Source organism: Sparus aurata, chromosome 16 (genome assembly GCF_900880675.1).
Source record: "Sparus aurata chromosome 16, fSpaAur1.1, whole genome shotgun sequence".
Lineage (NCBI taxonomy): Eukaryota > Metazoa > Chordata > Actinopteri > Spariformes > Sparidae > Sparus > Sparus aurata.
Window position 1 is genome coordinate 27056007 of NC_044202.1, and position 9838 is coordinate 27065844.

Consider the following 9838-nt stretch of genomic DNA (forward strand, 5'->3'; position numbering starts at 1 on the left):
TCACACACTTTGAGCCCAAAAAAGTGTCATTTCTGGGTGGAAATGTACTTCTCTGTCATTGACAGGTGGCTGTGTGATAGAGCTGCACTGCTCGATGCTAGGCTCGGTTTGGCGTCTGATCCCGTACAAGTTACGTGATTACACAGACCCTATACCTATCGTAAACGGTTCAGAAGTAATTTAATGTTTTGTAAAACATGTTTTAGAGGGTTAAGGGATTGAAAACAGTACGAGGCCTAGTCGGACATTGTTTGTCCTCACCTCACGTAGCCTGTGAGCCAACTCTCGGCTAGTCCATTTAGCTCGAAGCTATCATCCCTGTCGCTCTCAAAGCCTGAAATACTAAAAAAAGAAGACCGGGTACAACATATATTCCAAAAGGTCACTGCACAATGCATGGGAAAAGGTTTTTGGACACACAGCTGTTTCACACGGCAGCCATTTTGGCTGCTAGCCGCCGCTTGGTTACGAATAAAATCAAAAATCAGCTATCTGTAACAATACACGATGCAGCAACAAAATCAACATGGATAAACGCAATTGATAAACGTATAATATCTTACCAAACACAGTTTCAGTTTAAATTAGAGTACATTTCGTAACTCACCTTTCACACATGTCGGTCTCTCAGTATCTCCTCATCAACTGCCACTGCCAAGTTCTTTTTGCACATGCCTCGGAAACCGCTAGGTGCGCCAACTACGCGAGGAAAAATAGTTCCTAGATGGATGCTAGAATCACAAACATTTCAGCCCACATTGTTTTCTTTAATTCACAAACATATTTCCATCATTTCGAATACTCTTTAACATTCGCGTGCATTGATATTTCGTCTAAACAATGTTTCAACACCGTAAATTGATGCCATCTAAGAGCTGTGGAAATTATGTTGGTCATTTCAGCCCCTCAGATAGACGTCAAATCAACCTGCCTGCCCGACATTAATCAGACATGAAATAAACGTCCCGACATGACTGGATATCTTCATCTCGACACAGCAGTAGGTAGAGGAAATAATTCTTGACAGTGTTTTTTCAGTTAAATATGTTTTCTTTGAGATCGTATTCCCCCTAATGTTATCTCGCGAAAAACAGTCGAATTAAAGTCACGACGTGACGCGACGTCGATTGGACGTCTTCATCTAGACGCAGGTTGAGAAAATGTTTTCTGGCAGTATGTATTCAGTTAAACCGCTCTAAAATGCATATTTTTTTTAGGTCATATTTGCCCTGATATTATTTTATCATGTTGAAAAACAGTCAAATTAAAGTCACAACGTGACGCGACGTCGATTGGACGTCTTCATCTAGACGCAGGTCGAGAAAATGTTTGCTGGGGAGTTGGTTTAAGTCCTATTTATCAGATCAATCTCAGTTTGTACAAGTACAATGCAATAAAAAAAACTACAATGAATCTGCATTACATATACCAGAGTTAGTCATGGCATTCCACAAGGTTCTATGTTCGGACCACTACTTCCTTTATAATTGTAACCCACACTAAAAAGTGTTTGGTCACTATAGGGTTAACTCTGCGCGAGTTGTTTGTTTTGAACCTGTTGGCACCTGTACTGACGTCAGGGCCGATCCTCCGCTCGTTAAACTGACGGAAAAAACCCGAGAAGGAAGTGCAAGGAGAGAGACCCCACGCATGTGCTTGGGGAAACAGAGAGCTCAGAGAAAACTGTTAAAAAGAGAGGAAAAGTGTGTGAGAGGAGGTGCAGCGTTCGCTTACATTGACGGATCAGGATTATTGTTGACCTACTTTTGAAACTCCAGTGAGTAAAGGCATTATTTAGGTGTAGCTGTCGGCTAGCATGGCTGTCAGCTAGCAAGACCGTCGGCTAGCTAACTAATCACACTAGTATCATTTAGGGCGATAGTATGTGAGTTAAAACCAGTCGGAGTATTTTGGAAGTTATGCTGGACATTACTGAGTATTATATTGCTATATTGTGTTTATGAGTTCATCATTTTGTGTTGAACCCCTTATAAAAATGTTTAAAGGTTAAAAACATGTTAGTGTGTTATTTAAAATGCTGTAATTTCATTGTGAATGTGAAGATATTCATGTTTAAATACTGTTAAAAATCTGATAAATAATTGTTTAGATAGGAACGCTGTTAAAAAAATAGTAAATTCATGGGGAGATTATCTCTATAAGTTAAAAGGTTAAGTGAAAAAAGATCTTGATTGACTGAATCTGTTATTATTTCATTTATGGATGATATCATTTTTTAATGAGGATGATGAAGTAATTTGATTTGTTGTTCTGCACAATATGTGTAGACTGGTTTTTGGTAACCCCAGATCCACTGAGAGAAGTTTGAGATTGATGGCTAGCCAAGCCCACCAGGAGAACTCTGAGGAATTCTGTTAGTAGACTGGCCAGCTACTACAGGGTCCTCACAGTCAGATCGTCGTGGAACGCAACAGGACTTTCCAGATAAGCACGTGAACACATACACTAATACCTACCCGGGTAGTGTACAGTCGAAACATAAGACCAACAACACACAGAACAGTACCAGTACCACAAGAACTGAACGAAGGAGACTATATCCAGAGACAATCATTTCTTTTTCCAGAGAATTTTATTTCTGTATTTTTATTTTATTTAAACAAAAGAGAGCTCCATTTTATTTGGGAATATTTTTTGATTCACTGTAACTGTGATATTTTTGTGTTTTTGTACTGAAATAAAACTGTCAGTTGTATCCGTATTCTCTATTACTCCCAAGAACCTAGGTCTCAGTTAGCACAGATCTAATACCGGTGCTACATAAAGGATGTCATTAAAAAAACAATCTATTGATTTGTATGTATGCGTGATACAGATGACACACAATTATACTTATCCATTAAGTCAGATGACACTTACCTGTCAGCTAAACTTCAGGCATTCAGGTATTAAGGACATAAAAACTGGATGGCCTGCAATTTTCTGCTACTGAGCTCAGAGAAAACAGAAGTTGTTGTTTTGGGTCCTAAACATCTTAAAGACACATTAACTAATGATACAGCTACCCTGGTTGGCATTACTCGGGCCTTCGGCACCACAGTAAGGAATCTAGGAGTTATCTTTGATGAGGATTTGTCCTTTAACTCCCACATAAAACTGATTATAAGGGCTGCCTTCATTCACCTATGGAACATTACAAAAATCCGGACCATCAATCACTAAAGGATGCAGATTCTCTGTTTAAAAGTGGGCTTAGGGGCTGCACAAGCTCTTAGCTATGCTGTCATAGGTTTAAACTGCCGGGATTTTTCCCATGTGCACTAAGCAAGAGAGAGAGGACCCACTATCTTTACACATTCATTACTGACTTGGATTCTTCCCCATATTATTATCATCATAAATAGACTTGAACTAGTATTCTTGATATTAATTTCTCAATCATATCATTAGTTATTACTGTTGTGGTTTCTTTACAAATGAAAACTGACTGACTGACTGACTGACTTGTCTTAGAGCAGTTAGAGGGGACTGCTCAGTCCCCATGCTTTTAGATTTGAATGCTGCCTTCTACACAATTGATCTCTCTCTTCTAGGGGTGTAACGATGCATCTACTACATCGATGAATCGATTTATATTCCTACGATCCAACTACATCGATCTGTGCTCAGCAAGTTGGCCTTCCAGGTGACATATATCGATTAAAAATCGTTTGAAGTGGTAAAGAATCGATTCTATGGATACTAGGAAATTGCACATTGGATTTAAGCATGGCAAACTTTAAGGTAGGGCTGTTTTCAATTAGGATTTTTATAGTCGAATCTGATTCGTCAGATTTTGCCGTAGTCGACTGATCGTCAAAATTTTTTTTTTTTTATAGATAGCAGGCTCCGAAAATGCAGCCCTCCCGTTGTCGTGTAGACGGCGAATCTGCATACTTTCCAAAACGATGACGCCATGGCCACACCCCTCGACCTCTTGCCTCTGACCTCTGAACCCGCGACGTCTCATAACAACAACGGCGTATTGTTTTCGCCATTTTCATCTTCTTCTCGTGTTCGGTTTCTCCGTCTACCGTCTGTTTGCACATGCGCAAGCTTTCTGCGCATGCTCCGTGTCTTCTTCTCCGTTTTTGGTGAATGTTAAGCACCACCTATAGGCCTGGAATATGAACTACAGCGTTTCCGGTCGTTTTCAATGGATCCGTGTGGATGCAAATTTTCTTAAAACGATGACGAGGAAGACGGAGAAAAGAAGATCGTTTTCGCCCGTGTGGACGGGGCCTTAGTAGCCATTGTGAGCCAATAAATCAGTAAATGCTAACGGTTCTGTAGTGTGCTGCGCACCTCCGCTCATCTGGATTGTGCAACTGCAATGGGTGATTTATTAATACGTAGTAAGAAGCTAAGACTACCGTTTAAACGCACACATCATTTTGAACTCTTTATTAACATAAAGTAGGCAGATTTTGTATCAAAATAGGCTTTTATATAACAACAAAAAGACATTCCATGTAACAATTTATGCTCAGCAGCCGTAGGCATCCCCATATAGTCAGAATGGTACAGTCTTGTTTACATAACATTTTCGGACCATTCGTCGAATCAGACCTCTCCGAATCGAATCGTCGAATAGTTGACTATTGGAGGTCAGCCCTACTTTAAGGATGTGTGTTTTTGTAGCACTTTTAACGATAAAGACATGTTAAACTTTACTCGATTCAATCTGCCTGTCTGTGACGTCATCAGCACATGCTGGCAGCAGCGCAAATCTTCGAACAACGACAAAACGCAGCATGGCGGATGGCAGAGGAGACGGCGAGTGTGTGTGGAAACACTTTTGCTTTTGCAAAGGACAGAGATGTTCTAATTAGGTCGCTTGCTGTTTGTAGAATATGTAAAAGCCAAGTAAAAAAACATGGCAACATGACTAATCTCTCCAACCACCTACTAAGGCGCCATGGGATTTCACACAACACCGACCGTCCAGGCACCTCTTGCAGTGTTACTGTTGCAGCAGCAGCACAAGGTTACGTCAGCTCTGCAGAATGTCGATTGCACTCCGTTTTTGGCATTACTATTGTACTTTTATGTTGTAAACAGCAGAAGTAGCAGGTACACCTACTGTTAATTCAACCTGAAGAAATGTTGGTTGCACTTACTGTACTCTTTTTATATTGAAAATGAGAGCAGAAAAGGTTAACCTCCTGGTTGCACTTCATTCAAATAAAAGGTTGATACATTTGCCATTAATTGTTGTCCATAATTCATTTAAACCTGATCCCTTACAAGAAACAACAGGGATCTAGGAAACTTCACCTGGGGTCCGTTTCACAAAGCAGGTTCAACAAACTCTGAGTCTAACCCTGAACTCTGAGTTGATCTACTCTGAGATAGGAAACTCTGAGTTTTCGGTTCCAGAACAGCTGATTTGAGTTAGTTTGATCAACTCGGAGTAGTTTCACCTGGAGTTAAGCGCGTGCACCACAAGTATAAAAAGACAGTATCAATGGAGCCCCGATTTGACGAGTCACCATGGCAACGGGGAAGAGGAGGGCTATGTTTTTCACCCCACTGGAATTGGAAATATTAATGCGCTCATACGGTGAGTTTGAGCACGTTTTTAGAAGGAAGTGTAACACCGCTGCAGCAGCAAAAGAGAGGGAGACGGCGTTGGAGAACATTGGTGCTCGGGTCAATGCGTAAGTTTAAATGTAGTCCTTTGCAATCACAATAATATTACAGGGGGAAACTGCTTGAGTGGTAGCCATTTAATTTATTTCATTTAGGGGCAATCCCACGGGGGAGAAGCACACTTGGCAGTAGTTTAAGATGAAACATAAAAACATTGTTCAAACAGGTAAGACCTCGGCATAATCTCATGGGGGTAACTCATTTTGATCATGTTTTACATTGTAAAGTAAATATTAAGTGGCTGTTTGACTGTACAGTTGTTTTATCCCCAACATAATGCTGTTTTCACACACATAAATGTCTTCTCATCTGTATCATGTTCTGTTAAATAATTAAGCCTATTTAAACTAACACAGACTTCTACTCAGCCAACAGAAAGAAAGCAGATGCCCGTATAACGGGTGGTGGCCCAGCACCGCCACCTCTAACGGAGGCAGAGGAGCTGAAAATGATAAAGATGGGTAGTAGCCGTTTCAGGGCGAGGCACACCTTTCTGACCGCTCTGCATACAGTTGCCTTGCTCAACTGCTCTGCATCGCCGACGTTGTATGACAAACTCCCATTTGCAAAAAAACGCAGCGCAACACACAATATCTGCTGGGATGTGAGAGCATGACTTCGGTTGGTAATGTTGGAAATGTAAGGACGGATCAGGTTGTGTATGTAAATGATGGACTGTGACGTGAAACGGTACCGCTCAAAAAGATAACTGTCTGGAAATGCAAGAACATCTATGCGCGGTCTGATAATCATCCCCCTACGAATATTTAATTCTCTGTGCAGTAATGCTGCACCTTCATCCACGGGATCATTATCAAAAGGACATGCCATGGTAGTGAAAATAGTCGCCACCTAATATAACTTCTAATGTAGGCCTACTGACTGATTTTTGCAATGATTTTCTTAAAAAACAGAAGGCAGAACTACACTACGCCAAAACTCGCCTGCTGATTGAATGAATGAGGAAATCAAATACCGTGTGTGGCTGAAAGAGGGCGGAGACAGAGAGAAACTCGAGGTTTGTTGAGAAAAACCTGGTCCCGACCAGGTTAGGTTCAGAGAGTATGTTACCATGGTAACTGACCGAGAGCTTAAGTTACCTCTCTCTGTGAAACAGGCTGGAGTTACCCCTCTTTCTCTGGTTTGAGTTACCTCCCTTTGTGAAACGGAAAACTCAGAGTTTCCCTCATTTCAGGGTTAACAGACTCAGAGTTTTCACTAAACCTGCTTTGTGAAACAGACCCCAGTACTGTCCAGTATCCAGGTATTTATTTCTGTCAGGTAGGGTTAAAGGGGAAAACTATGGATAAAGGAGGTGGACCCAAACGCAGTTAGACAGGAGGCAAGATTAGGGAAAAACAAAAGGCGAGCTTTATACTTAAAGCTGAAGTGCAAAAACAAAGGGTTCCAGGTACAAAAATAATCCAGGACAAAAAGCCAAAGTAGCAAATTAAATAATCAAAGTTCAACTCAAAATGCAAAATACAAAACTCAAAGTCCAAAAACACATACCAAGGGGAGACTGGGAGAACATGACAGGAGCCTGAGCCTGAGCCTGAGCCTGAACAGACGTAGATGCAGACAGAATACATACAATGACCGGACAAAGACAAGAGGGAAAGCACAGACTTAAAACATAGACATTAACGATCAGACAAGGAACAGGTGAGGAGAGAGAGGAGGCCAGGTGTGGTAATGAGCGGGGGAGGAGCACAGAGGAGAAACATGGAGGGAAACAAAACTACAGACAGAGGGAGACAGAGAAAAAACCTAAGACACTTAAAGGTCCAGAGACACAAGAGGGGCATGGAAATTCAACAAGGGAAATACACAGGGGAACAAAAGGACACAGGAGACATGGAAAAACAAAACATGAGACACAAGACAAAAGTCATGGAAATCAAATGCAGGAGAATACAAGACACAAAACCAAAATCTGAACATAACAAAAGGATATGAATCTACAGTCATGACAATTTCACAGTCACACTGGTTGATTTTTTGGCTAAAAAGTCACTGAATCTTATTGGATCATATTGTTTTAAATCAACCAAGATCTACCTTGAATCGGCAACCATGAATCGTAATACAAATCGAATCGTTGTTAAAATACACCACTACTCTCTTCTTTTGCTCTGTCTCAAAAACAGTGCTAGCTCTATAATTCCTATGTTCTTACCTCAATAGAATTTTCTTTGTTCTTACCTGTTCTTCAGTTGCTCATAGTATCCTTGATCTTCCTAGGATCTATTCTTGGCTTTCTGTTATTTTTTCAATTTACATGCTTCCTTCCAGCCAGATCAATCAAAACCCCACTTGTCTGACCATTGTTTTGCGAAGAATATAAAGTTATACATCTCTCTTCAGTCCTTTAACCATATGAGCTAAGCTTAACTCCTTGCCTGTCTCAAGGATGTCAAACGCTAGAGGTCTGAAAACTTAAAAGATTAAATGACAATGAATTGTTGGTTGAATCAAACAAGCCATTGGTCTCTTAAATCCCTAATTAAAACTTAAATGTGAATAAATATGAATGTTTGCTCCCACTCTTGCCATGTTACAATATTAAATCTTTTTAATTCACACCATTTATATGTGTTTGTGTGCGCACATGCACTGGAGAAGATCAATATCATTGTGTTTTAACTAGGGCTGTCAAAGTTAACGCGTTAATAACTCGTTAATGCAACATCCTCTTTACGCTGTTAATTTGCGATTAACACTCGGTATTAAAAAAAAAAAGGAAATGCGCATTGTTTGATTTATGGCCGTCGATGGCACCTGTAGTCTTGATTCAGAGGGTGGCAGAAGAATAAGAAAGGGAATCAGAAGAAGAAGAAGCAGGATTGGCGTTCGGGAAAAACACGGTGGACTGAAAAGCGAAAGTGAAAGGAAATGGAGAAAGGACGTATGAACGGCAAATTTACTTTCAAAACACTGCCAGATGGTTCGGTCGATGGGACAAAAGTTATCTGCACGTACTGTCGACTTGAAATGAGTTACCATTTAAGTATGTCGAGTCTCAAATATCATTTGCAAGCCAAACACATGGCAGATGCAGAGAGCCCCCACCGCCAAAAGCAGACATCACCATATTTTGATCCCATTTAGGGTGAGGGGATATTTTTTGAACCTTTTATTTTCCTGCTTGATTTGAAGTGTTGAATAAACATTTTCATAAAGCAAGCATATTTGCCCTTTCTTATGTTGTTAAAAGTATTAAGAACATGAAAAAAATCAAATGTGCCAAAAAAATTGCGATTAATTTGCGATTAATCGCGAGTTAACTATGGACAAAATGTGATTAAACGCGATTAAAAAAATTTATCATTTGACAGCCCTAGTTTTAACCAATCTTACCTCAATATAACAATAATTTACTTTACTTTAAACAGCTAACAGTGGATATTTTCTAGTCTTTGCTGACTGCAGACTCAATTTGGTTTAAAACAATTAAATATGAACAAAAAGCAATGTACACCTTTATGCATAGGTTATGTATGAATATGAATGAGGTTCAATTTTGAATTACATGAGGATCTACAATACCAACAGAGATTCTGTGAACTGACCTCAGATTCTCCAGTCTACAGTGTGGACTCTGCAGAAAATAACACAAAAACTTCACTCCTAAATCAAGCAGCATGTTTAGTCCCAGATCCAACTCTCTTAGGTGGAAGGGGTTGGACTTTAGAGCTGAGATCAGAGAAGCACAGCTTGTCGCTTTCAAATTGCACATCCTCAATCTGAATAAAGCAAAACATATATATAAACATTTAATATCTAATCAGATGTGTTCAGCTTTTAAATGTGTAAATCAATGTTACTATGTATGTCCTAACCAATAATCTTTTTTAAAAAAGAAGAGCAACTTTGTCTATGTGCTATCGATATAAATCTTTAATTTCTTTGTTTTAGAAATAAGATGGAGCAAACAGTACCAAGTAGCAATTCTACACTATAATTGTTAATCTACCTGGAAGTCACAACACTCCCAGTCGGTCCTTGCATGTACTTAACCACACCAGGTTGGCATAAGCACATTATCAGGTACAGCATATCAATAGGTCCACAGCCACCCTAACGCTTCTGCTCTAGCTGGCTGAGCCGATGACCCTTGAAGCTCGGCCAACAATGTTGCCTAGCTGGGGACTCAGCATGACCTCATCAACCCACTGCCTCAGGA